The sequence below is a fragment of the Macaca nemestrina genome, chromosome 7, assembly GCF_043159975.1.
Source record: "Macaca nemestrina isolate mMacNem1 chromosome 7, mMacNem.hap1, whole genome shotgun sequence".
NCBI classification, from domain to species: domain Eukaryota; kingdom Metazoa; phylum Chordata; class Mammalia; order Primates; family Cercopithecidae; genus Macaca; species Macaca nemestrina.
Window position 1 is genome coordinate 108,678,440 of NC_092131.1, and position 12,914 is coordinate 108,691,353.

Here is a 12,914-nt window from a genome sequence, read left to right on the forward strand (position 1 = left end):
AGGATGGTCTTGATCTCCTGACCTCGTGATCCACCCGTCTCGGCCTCCCAAAGTGCTGGGATTACAGGCTTGAGCCACCGCGCCCGGCCTGATTCCATTTTTTTTAAATCAAATAACATACTTTGTATGAATCATACCCTTTAAAATTTTTTGAGACTTGCTTGATGGGCCAGAATATGATCCATCTTGGTAAATAATCTGTGTACACTGGAGAAGAATGTGTGTTCTATTCTTGCTGGGTAGGGTGTTTTATAAATGTCAATTAGGTGAAATTATTTCATAGCGTTCTTCAAGTCTTCCATATTCTTAACTGATTTTTTAGTCTATGTTTTCCTATTAATTTTGTGGCAGAAGGTATTAAAATCTCTGATTATAGTTATGGATTTGTCTATTTCTCCTGGCAATTGTATCCAGAAGTATGGGAAGTGGGCTACATTCCCTTCCCTATTCCTCATTTGCATTGACCCTTTTAGTCTGATTACTTGCATTTTTTAAAACATGGAAAGCGTGTGTGGTTTTTTTGTTTGTTTGCTTGTTTTTTTAAGATACGGGGTTTTGTCATGTTGCTCAGGCTGGTCTCCAACTCCTGGGCTCAAAATTCCTTCCACCTCGACCTCTAAAGTGCTAGGATTATAGGCGGAGTTTATTTTTGTTGTTTTCTTTCTTTCTTTCTTTCTTTTTTAATGCCTTAAATATCCTTCTCTATTCCCTTTCTTTTTGCCCTTGTAAGCAACTACTAGAGGTTGAAACTTTTGGTCCTTCCTTTGCCTCGTCTTTTCCTCCTTGCTCTCTGTACTTCTGTCTTTCTATTCTGCCCTCTGAGGACATTTCACCTTCTTACTTTATTCCTTGATCCATTTATTTATTTAGCATATCTATTGAATTTCTTACTCCAATTGTATTGTTCTCTATTGATGCTGCCATGAAATACCACAAACTCTGTGGTCTAAAATAACACAATGTATGATCTATTTTACAGTTCTGGAGGTCAGAAATCCCAAAATCAAGGTGTTCGCATTCCAGACAGGGTGAAATCCATTTTCTTGCCTCTCCTGACTTCTAGAGGCTGCCTGCATTCCTTGCCTCATTGCCCCTTGATCCAGCTTCCCAGCTGGTGCCATGACATCTTCAGATCTCCCTGCCTCCATTGTCAGATCTCCTTCTCTAACTCGGATTCTCCTGCTTCCCCCTTATAAGGACTGTTGTGATTATACTGAACCTACCCACATAAACCCAGGTAACCTCCCCATCTCAAAATCTGTAACTTTATCACATCTTCATATTCCCTTTTGCTGTGTAAGGTAACATATCCACAGGTTCTGAGGATTAGGAAGCAGACATCTCTGGGGGAGGCTATTGCTCTGCCTACCATGATAAGTGTTCAAATTTACATTTTTAAAAAATTTTACAAGTAACTAGACCCTTCATATTCTTATGAGAATATTAATTATACTTCTTCTTATTATTATTATTATTTGAAATGGAGTTTCGCTCTTGTCACCCAGGCTGGAGTGCAATGGTGCGATCTTGGCTCACTGCAACCTCCACCTCCCAGGTTCAAGTGATTCTCCTGCCTCAGCCTCCTGAGTAACTGGGATTACAGGTGCCCATCACCACACCTGGCTAATTTTTGTATTTTTAGTAGAGACGGGGTTTCACCATGTTGACCAGGCTGGTCGTGAACTCCTGACGTCGTGATCCACCCACCTCGGCCTCCCAAAGTGCTGGGATTATAGGCGTGAGCCACCACACCTGGCCCTTAATTATACTTTTTAAAAAATCTCCTCTTAATTCTTATCTCCTTGAGTATTTGCTGGGATCTAGGGTCTACTTTATGAAGTTGTTTCTCATACGTTGATGATTCTTGGCTCTGTGCACAATTTTTTATTTGAGAGTGCTTATGAGGTTGCCTCCTGTGGTTAAGGGGGAATAAGGGATGTTCTGTTGAGTGCAGTGGACTGGTTTCTGGTTTTCAGTGCTGCCCTGACTTTCTGTTTCAGGTGCCCACACTCAGTCAGTACCCCTTCCTGAAGGCAGTTGCCAGGGCTCCCGGCACTGGTACAAACCCAGGATGAATGGACTCACCTGGCTGCTCTTTTCTCAGAAAGCCAGCCAGTTTTTAGGATCCACTAATACTGAGCTTTGGGCGCCCTTAGACTTCACTGTCATGGCATTCCGCTTTGGGAGCCATGTTGAGCCTCATTTCCTCCATCTGCTGCTTTCCGTCTTCCAGACATTCTTGTGTTCCTCATAATTTCTGGTCTACCAGCAGTATTTAGTCTCATTTTCCAACATTATTTGCAACCTTAAAAAGTCCTATTTTATAAGTGATAGGGATTTGATACATGAAAGGAAGGCTGCAGTCTTGTACTTCATCGTGCCATGTTAATGGAAATTTCCCTTAAGACATTCAATGCCACTTATCTCACTGGTTGCATCTTTGCTCTTCCCCAAGATGGCTTTAGGTGCTGAATGGATACAGGCAAACAATCTTAAATCACATGATGAGAAAATATTCTTGTTTTCAATTCTCTTTTATTCATTCCAATTTCAAGAAGATAAGCTACAGTTTTGTGCTGGAGTATTTTTAATGCTCAATTTTAACAGAGAGGAGAGGCCTCCGGTTAAAAGTCATTTACAGACTAGAGAATGTACCTTTTGGATGTAATAAAATTGTCTATTTTCCATTATATTATTCCATAATTATTTTCATGGTTACAGTCTCTTTATAGCATGTGGTACTAGTTTTCAGTTTACATTTTTTGATGTAATGTTTCAGTGAAGGTTAATAAAATTGATTTTATAAAAAATGTATCAAGAGGATACTCAGCTACAATTCTCTGAAGACTATTTTTTGTTGTTTGTTTTTTAAGATTTTAATGAAGCAGATATATTTTCAAGGTAGAATTCATTGGTGCCATAACAATTTTCTATCTCTTCTTATTTACTTATTTTTTCACCCTGTATATTTCTGTAGTTGGGGGAGAGATTCAACTTTCCATGTTAAGCACTCCCCCTTTCCTTTCTTTATTTTTTTGATATTTTAATTTTTTTCCATAGGTTTTTGAGGAACAGGTGGTATTTGGTTACATGAGTAAGCTCTTTAGTGGTAATTTGTGAGATTTCAGTGCACCCATCAGCCGAGCAGTATACACTGAACCCAATTTGTAGTCTTTTATCCCTTACCCCCTCCCACCCTTTCTCTCAAGTCCCCAAAGTCCATTGTATCACTCGTATGCCTTTGCATCCTCATAGCTTAGCTCCCGCTTATGGGTGAGAACACATGATGTTTGTTTTTCCATTCCTGAGTTTCTTCACTTAGAATAATAGTCTCCAATTCCACCCAGGTTACTGCAAATATATGACACACACACACACCGCCCCCCCCCCCACAGTTTTTTTATCCACTCATTGATGGGCATTTGGGCTGGTTCCATATTTTTGCAATTGCGAATTTCGCTGCTATAAACATACGTGTGCGACTATCTTTTTTGTATAATGACTTCTTTTTCTCTGGGTAGATACCCAGTAGTGGGATTGCTGGATCAAATGGTAGTTCTACCTTTGGTTCTTTAAGGAATCTCCACACAGTTTTCCATAGTGGTTGTACTAGTTTACATTCTCACCAGCAGTGTAGAAATGTTCCCTTTTCATCCATCCACGCCAACAACTATTATTTTTTGATTTTTTAATTATTGCCATTCTTGCAGGGGTAAGTTGGTATCGCATTGTGGTTTTGATTTGCATTTCCCTGATCATTAGTGATGTTGAGCATTTTTTTCATGTTTGTTGGCCATTTGTATATCTTCTTTTGAGAATTGTCTATTCAGGTCTTGTAGATTCTGGATATTAGTCCTTTGTCAGATGTATAGATCATGAAGATTTTCTCCCACTCCGTGGGTTGTCTGTACACTCTTACTGTTCCTTTTGCTCTGCAGAAGCTCTTTAGTTTAATTAAGTCCCGGCTATTTATCTTTGTTTTTGTTGCATTTGCTTTTGGGTTCTTGGTCATGAAGCCTTTGCCTAAGTCAATGTCTAGAAGGATTTTTCTGATGTTATCTTCTAGAATTTTTATAGTTTCAGGTCTTAGATTTAAGTCCTTGATCCATGTTGAGTTGATTTTTGTATAAGGTGAGAGATGAGAATCCAGTTTCATTCTCCTACACATAGCTTGCCAATTATTCCAGCACCATTTGTTGAATAGGGTGTCCTTTCCCCACTTTACGCATTTGTTTGCGTTGTCGAAGATCAGTTGGCTGTAAGTATTTGGGTTTATTTCTGGGTACTCTATTCTGTTCCACTGATCTATGTGCCTATTTTTATAACAGTACCATGTTGTTTTGGTGACTGTGGTCTTTTGGGTAGTTTGAAATCAGGTAATGTGATGCCTCCAGATTTATTCTTTTTGGTTAATCTTGCTTTGGCTATGCGGGCTCTTTTTTGATTTCACATGAATTTTAGGATTGTTTTTTCTAGTTCTGTGAAGAATGATGACAGTATTTTGATGATGGGAATTGCAGTGAATTTGTAGACTGCTTTTGGCAGTAAGGTTATCTTCACAATATTGATTCTGCCCATCCATGAGCATGGGGTGTGTTTCCATTTGTTTGTGACATCTATGATTTCTTTCAGCAGTGTTTTGTAGTTTTCCTTGTAGAGGTCTTTTACCTTTTTGGTTAGGTATATTCCTAAGTTTTTGTTTTTGTTTTACAGTTATTATAAAAGGGGTTGAGTTCTTGATTTGATTCTCAGCTTGGTCTCTGTTGTTATATAGCAGAGCTACTGATTTATATACATTAATTTTGTATCCTGAAACTTTGCTGAATTCATTTATCAGTTCTAGGAGCTTTTTGGAGGAGTCTTTTGGGTTCTAGGGTTTTCTAGGTATACAGTTATATCATCAGCAAACAGTGACAGTTTGACTTCCTCTATACTGATTTGGATGCCCTTTATTTCTTTCTCTTGTCTGATTGCTCTGGCTAGGACTTCCAGTACTATGTCGAACAGAAGTGGTGAGAGTGGGCATCCTTGTCTTGTTCCAGTTCTCAGAGGAAATGCTTTCAACTTCTCTCCATTCAGTATTATGTTGACTGTGGGTTTGTCATAGATGGTTTTTATTATATTAAGGATGTCCCTTGTATGCCTATTTTGCTGAGGGTTTTTAATCATGAAGGGATGCTGGATTTTGCGAATGCTTTTTCAGTGTCATTGAGATGATCATGTACTTTTTGTTTTTAATTCTGTTTATATGGTGTATCACATTTATTGACTTGCGTATGTTAAACCATCCCTGCATCACTAGTATAAAACCCACTTGATTGTGGTGGATTATCTTTTGGATATGCTGTTGGATTCATTTAGCTAGTATTTTGTTAAGGATTTTTGCATCTGTGTTCATCAGGGATATTGGTCTGTAGTTTTCTTTTTTTTTTCCTATGTCCTTTCCTGGTTTTGGTATTAGGGTGATACTGGCTTCCTAGAATGATTTAGAGAGGATTCCTTCTTTCTGTATCTTGTGGAATAGTGTCAATAGGATTGGCACTAACTCTTCTTTGAATGTCTGATAGAATTCAGCTGTGAATCCTTCTGGTCCTGGACATTTTTTTTTTTTTTGGTAATTTTTAAATTACCATTTCAGTCTTGCTGCTTGTTATTGGTCCATTCAGGTTTCTCTTGCTGCTTGTTATTGGTCCAAAAGACTTTTTGTATTGTATTGTGCTAACACTAGTTTCTGTTTCAAAAAAAAAACAACAAAAAAAACCACAAAACCGAAATGCAGTAAAATAGAATTTCCTCACTCCTGCCACAGTCCAGGGAGAATATTCCAAGAAGATAGGTGGTTCTAATGCATAAAGTCTCTCAGGGGTCTAGGCTGATGGCAGCTCTGCCATCTTCATCATATGGCTTCCTAGTTATTGCCACTCAAGCCAGCAGGAAGGGGAGAAGGAACAAACATTTAGGCTAGATATTTCCTCTTATACCCACAGGTGGAAATGACACAGACATTCCAGGGATGAGCGCTCAAACAGCCACACCTAGTAGCAAAGCAACTTGGGAAGTACAACCTCTAGCTAGGCAGCTGCTATCCAGTTGTAATGGCATCTTTGTTTGGGCTGCTGTAACAAAATACCTTAGAGTGGGTAGCTTTTACTTACAGTCTGGAGGCTGAGATGTCTAAAATCAAGGTGCCAGCAGAACTGGTGCCTGGTGGAGGCCCATTCCTCATAGATGATATCTTCTAGCTATGTCCTCACATGGCAGAAGGAGCAAATGAGCTCCCTCAGGTCCCTTTTATAAGGGCACTAATTCTACTCATGACCTAATCACCCCCAAGTCACTAATTCTCATTACCTAATCAATTCCTAACGGTCCCAGCTCTTAATACTATTGCATTGGAGATGACAGTTCAACAGATGAATTTTGGGGGAACACACACATTCAGGCCATAGCAAATAGAACTACACTGCATACACCAGTCCATAACAATGATGGACTCCTGCTGGACAGAAATTTCAAGGACCCCTACCCTGGCAGTAAAGAAAGTATCTTGATTAGACCCTGGTTCTGCTCTCTGGATTTTGGATCAGGGAGATGCTTTTGTCTTTTATTCTGTGAGCTCCTAGATTTGCTTTCTGAGAAATGTGTCTTCCAAGACCACATTGTAAGTGGGCTTTGGAGGGCTGCCTTCTTTGACATCTGTGCTTATTGCTGCTCAGGGACCTTGTGGGTTCCTTACAGTTTAGTAGATACAGATGTCTTCAGGTTAGGTTTACACTTCTTATCACAACTTGATTTCTTTTCTTTTCTTTTTTTTTTTTTTTTTTTTGAGATAGTCTTGCTCTGTCGCCCAGGCTGGAGTGCAGTGGTGGGATCTTGGCTCACTGCAACCTCTGCTTCCCAGGTTCAAGCAATTCTTGTGCCTCAGCCTCCCAAGTAGCTGGTATTATAGGCATGCACCACCACACCTGGCCAATTTTTGTATTTTTAGTAGAGATGGGGCTTCACCATGTTGGCCAGGCTGGTCTTGAACTCCTGACCTTGAGTGATCCACCTGCCTCAGCCTCCCAAACTGCTGGAATTACAGGTGAGTCACCACACTGTCCACAACTTGATTTCTTAAAAAACATAGTGATCTTCTGATCTATATACTTCCAGGCAGTTCCATGTGCCTGTAAATACATTCAAGGTTCTTTCTTAGATATAGCTCTTAAAACGTTTCTTTCTTTCCTTCCTTGTCTCACCCATGCTTCACTTTCTTAACTTACAGAGGCTACCTTGAGACCACCTGAAACAGCAGATTTGAGTAGGAAGGTGACACCTTTCATTGCATCTTTGCCACACAACTGAGTTCCTTTGGTTTAGGGAGGTCTCTGAGAATGATTCGGAAGAGCAATCTGCTTATCTTGTTTTCTTTGGGGTACAGAAGCAATGATTCGAAAGAGCAATCTGCTTATCTTGTTTTCTTTGGGGTACAGAAGTTTGCTTTTCTAATGCATTAGGAACCAACCTCTGCTCTTTCTTTTATCTTTGCTTGCAGACTGGGCAACTTTTGTCTTTCTTATAATAACTTGCTACACATACCAAGGTTTAGCTAACATCCAGCCTTCTGATTTTATTCACCTTCTTTCTTTAGCGCTGCTGGTATGTGGTCTGCTTCCAGAGTTATTATAGGCAAAAAGTTTTTCAAATGTTTTGCCATAATCTAACGGTCACTGGGTTTCAGCCTGTTGTGGTGGCTGATGCCTGTAATCCCAGCACTTTGGGAGGCCAAGGCGGGTGGACCACCTGAGTTCGGGAGTTTGAGGCCAGCTTGACCAACATGGAGAAACCCCATCTCTACTAAAAATACAAAATTAGTCAGGCACGGTGGTGCACGCCTGTAATCCCAGCCATTTGGGAGGCTGAGGCAGGAGAATTCCTTGAAACCCGGGAGGCAGAGGCTGTGGTGAGGTTGCGGTGAGCCGAGATCGCACCCTTGCACTCCAGCCTGGGCAACAAGAGTGAAACTTTGTCTAAAAAAAAAAAAAAGCAGCAGCAGCAGCTAGGTATAAGCAAATTAACTAAAACTTTTCACAGTGAGTTCAACCTCAGCTTCCCTCCTTCAATGCCGGTAGGAAAGGAGAACCCAGAACCCCAGGGCTCAGTCCTTGCCCCATTGTCTCTACCTTTCCAGCTTGCAACCGAGTAGTTCTTAGAGATAGGACCTCAGGTCAAGCTCCCAAGACACCATTCTCTCATTTGCCACCAAAGAGAGAGCTCAACTTTCCTTTGATTGAGCTCACAGACTGGCAGTGTAGAGTGTGTTAAGCCTTATAAAAATGAAAAGGTATTTGAATTAAAGTATCCCTTAAGGTCATAGGGACCTAGCATTTGAGTGCCAACAGTATGCCAGGAGTTAGTATTTGGTGCTGTGTAGACATAGACATAACTCATTTCATCCTCATAACAGTACTCCAAGGAAGTGAAAATTTAAAAAAGTAATAAATAATAAGATAGTGATAATAGCAACTACACTTATTGACTACTTACTATGGGTTAGATATTGTATAAATACTTTGTATACATCTCTAGTACTATTTTTAGTCCCCATTTTACAGATGAGTAAGTAGAGGCTCTGAGAGGTTAAGTGAGATCTTCTCAAGATCAGAGAGCCAGGAAGTAGCAGAGCTGGGCATTTTACCTTATAGATATTTCATGTTATGTCATTAAGAAAGAATACTAGGGAATGTTATGAAACGGCCAGGAGCATTGGGAATGATTTATTTCCAAGATTCATGATTATGGGGAATCTGTGGTCAGCAAGTGGTTGCAAAGGGAGCCCGCTGAATGCATCTGACTTGGAAGGGAAAAACAGAAGACAGTGAGGTCTTTGGCTTCCTCACTGAGGTCGCGCATGTCAGTACTTTGTCCCCTCTTTCTTGGCCAGTAGCTGGGTCCCTAGACTGATTAAGTTCCTAGAAGGGCGATGTTCAGACAGAGATCACAGATGTGCAGAAGCTGGCTTTTAAGAAGGCTCAGTGTCCCATATGCTCCACTGCAGCAAACTCTACTGTGTGCCACTGTGTGTCTTTTGCCTGTGCCTGTCCCAGGCTGCCTCTTCTAAGTTTCCCTCGGTGGTAGCTTCAAGTCCCCATCTCACACACCTAGCACTGGCTTCCTTGATTTGTGGGTGGAATTTGTGAGTGTAAAGGGGGTCCTGTACTGTTTGTTTTTGAGGCACAGTTTCAAAAGAAAATGACATTTATAGCCTGCATTAATGGGAAATTACTTTCCATTAGGATTCTGAATGATTTGCACATACTGTTTATAAAGTAAAGGAAAAATGTCAAGCATTTCTCTAACAAATGAAAGCAAAGCTCATGAGACTGCCAGAAATGAATTCCAAGAACATTTTCTTCATCATTTCTTCTTGCTAAAGAAAAAAAGAGAGAGATGAAAGAACATAAGTCAACTAAGCAGAATGCAGCGTGGGACTGAGATGGAATCTTTGATAATATCATTGCTAGGTAGTTAAGAGAATGAGTAAAGTGAGCCAAAATGGAGAAGGGGGAGAATCACATCTTGAAATGACAGATTGCAGACAAAATCCAACTCTAGGTCCTGGCTGGGAGAAACGACTGCCTGTTCAAGCCCACGAGTGTAGGGTCATGCTGTTTCATCAGTGTAAGCTGCCCCTCTGTCCCCAAAGAGAAAAGGAGGCCAAGAAACATCCTTGAGCTGAAACGTGTGCCTGTGTAGCTCCCAGAAAACCACTGATTTTGAAGAAAATAGTGTAGGAACTTGTGACCCAGGCTCAAGTATCTTCCCCGCCCGTGAGGAATTTTTATTGCGTCCCAGGTTGTCACCTCCTGAATTATATATTTAAAGACTAAGGACAAAGTGTATTTTATCAACTCATTTTTTATGAAGTTTTTTTTTTTCTTCTTGCTGAAACTCTTAAAAGGGGTACCACTTTGTGTAATCACAACTAAGGGTTAATATGCCCCAAACTGGGACCTGCTTTAAACATATAGGAGACTGAAATTAGTTAACAAATATGCATTCCAAATGTGTGCTACAGGCACATCAGAGTGAGGTGAAATAAATTTCCCAAATGGCTTGTATTAAGACATTCTAACTCTCTTTAGGTATAAAAGAGACTTTTATAAATTTCTTGACACTTCTAAGGCAGCTTGGAAGTAATTTCTAGAGCCTAAGTCATTCCCCTCATTGGCACAAAATGTCTAGGATTACATTAGAAAATAAATATTTATTCAAAAGTGAAATATGAAGTTTGAAAATTAAAGAAGATGAACACTTTACAAACAGAAATACATGCAATTTTTTTAACCTACATTTCCGTAGAGGAAATTAAAATTTCACAGAGCAGTGACAATGGTGATTGTTCGGTCAGCAGGTTGTTTCTTACATTTCTTTCCTTCCACCTCTTTTCTTCTATTCCCCTTCCCCACTAACAGCCTTCCCCCCAGATCCATTTCTAGGTATTATCAGTAGTGCTTCAGAGTCAGAGTTATTGGCAAGAGAGAAAAAAATAAGGAAACAGGAGTCCCATGTTGTAGTTCAGATTCTGGAACTTCTTAGTTGTATCAGTTGGGGTGAGTTTCTTAGCACCTCTAGACCGATTTGAACTTGTTCCTAGAGGAAGTGATTGGACTTAATACATTCCAAGGTACTTTCTAGCTCTAAATTCTGTGGCTGCAGTAGTTATCTTTTGTGAGTACTTAGCATTCTTAATAATTTGAAACGTGGATAGGTTGAACATTTAATATTTCCTATATTTTAAAAAATATTTTAAAAATTAAAGTTGAAATATGATTATTATTGCTGATCAGTAGCCATTGGTGAGGTGAACAGGAAGAGTCTCTCTGTTATTTTCCAGTGTGAAGGGAGATTTAGAGAGGGAAGTTTTCCTCACTGCAGGGAATGATTTTCTGCAATTATTCTAAATAGCCTGTAAAAAGAGTTTTGAAAAGCCATAAGACATAAATTCCGACTTAGTTGTGGGAATTTTGACTTTGCTGAAATGATCTCCGATGCTGCATATTTTAAAATCTTAACATATACTTTATAATGATACATTTGATCTGTAAGCTAAAATGTAAAATACCATCATCTAAATATTAATTTATGTACTTGCTTTAAAAAATACAGTAGAAGTCAGTTGTTTCCTGGGATTACAAACCAGGCAACAATGGTGTTGCACCATCCAGGGGACTCTGAACCCATATGAATGACACCCCTTAGAGTTGTCCAGTGGATGTGGCTGCAAGTGCAAACTTGAATGCCAGATTATAGGAATGAGAGACATAGGAAAAGTGTAAGAAGGTAGTGCAAGGCTGGTGATAAATGGCTGACTCTAAGCTTCCAAGTCAGGATCATGACAGAGAGAGGTGTGTCCTTCAACAACTAGAAAACACTTGTTCTTTCTGAAGGGGACGGCCAATAGTCTACGACAAGTGCCCCTTGCCTGAGAATGTGGGCCCATCATAGCTAGCCTTTCTGATTTTTCAAGATTAGCCAGAAACCCTATGTTTATGTGACATCTCCTGACTTTTAGATGTTGGCAACTAATCCACATTGTGAAAAAGCAAGGAGCAGGCCAGACAAGGTATCATCTGCAAGCTGATCACTATGCCAGTGGCCAGAAAGCCAACTCTAATGAAGGCTGCTGTTTGCATTTTCGTTTTCCAGAACTCAGAGTGGCAAAATAATAATAATAATAATACAAACAACAACAACAACAGCAACAAAAGCAAACCACACACATTGGATCTGGTTGCAATAGAGGGGTCACCTGCCAGAAAGTTTATTTTGATAAATAAATGGGCCGCAGGTTTTGATATTTATCTGCAAACGTCATCTCAGTAGACAAGTCATGGTTTTGTAAGGTGGAGGAGGGCACAACTTTATTAATTAAACCCATCTAATATAACTCGAGTAAATTGAGGAAGATTGGCATTAAGCTTAACATAAAGCACACATGCTTATTTTTACAGATTTTAATGGTTAAGCTTGAGTTCCATTGACAAGTAATTTCAATAAATCACATCTCCTGTGGATAAATACAGGGCTGTTATTTCTAGAAAGACAGTTCATAGACTTTTACTAGATTTTACTTGGTAATGTACAACTTAACCATCATAGACCAACACTTAAAATTTCCAGATAAGGAAATCAGGACCCAAAGATGACCTAATCCACAGCAAAGATGCAGAGATCTGAAGCTTCTGTCCAGTGCGCTCTTACCCATGGAGAAAAACAATATGCTAGAGATGTTGAATTAGATAGTGTCTGTGGTATCTATCAGCATTGGACACCAGTGTTGTGTCTGGGTTAGATAGCGAGAAAGTATGTGCTTCAAACGAATTCTGCCATAACAATTTGAGATTATAAATGGGAAAAAAGAAACTTTTTGAAGGGAGTTTGAATCAGATATGCTTGTTTGAACTCAGAGGAGATGGTATCTCACAGATTGAGCATGGTGCCTGGCTCCATGCTCCTGGCTCCATGCTTTCAAACACTCGGTGAGAGTTTGAAAATGAATTGGAACCAGAAATAAACCTGAAAGTTCCAAATCAGGTTTCTACCCCACCATGGTAGGAGATGAACTCTCTAGTCGGATGGCGCAGGTACAGTCAAACCTCAAGGTCACCTGGGTTCTGGAACCGAAGCTTCCAGGATCCTTGGGGTCCCATTCCTGACTGGGGTGTGGACTCCCCCCACCTTCCTGTCTGTTCCTCAGCTGCTCTACAACTGGTGTAAGTAATAAGGGAACACGTTTGGATTTCCTGACTTCAGGCCAGGAAGTGAGCAGAATATGAGCCCACCCAGCCCAAAGGGGTGTTACCTGCCTTACTGCAAAGTGGGCTTTGGAGTCAGAGGGAAGCCCGAATCCTGTCTCAGTTCATACCTTT

At 40.1% G+C, this 12,914-nt stretch overlaps 1 protein-coding gene across 6 annotated transcripts in view; it reads left to right on the forward strand.

Moving 5' to 3' along the window:
* Positions 1-12,914, forward strand: part of LOC105497466 (SH3 domain containing GRB2 like 3, endophilin A3) — a 166,696-nt gene that overhangs the window by 144,413 nt on the left and 9,369 nt on the right. The gene's annotated exons all lie outside the window — the stretch shown is intronic.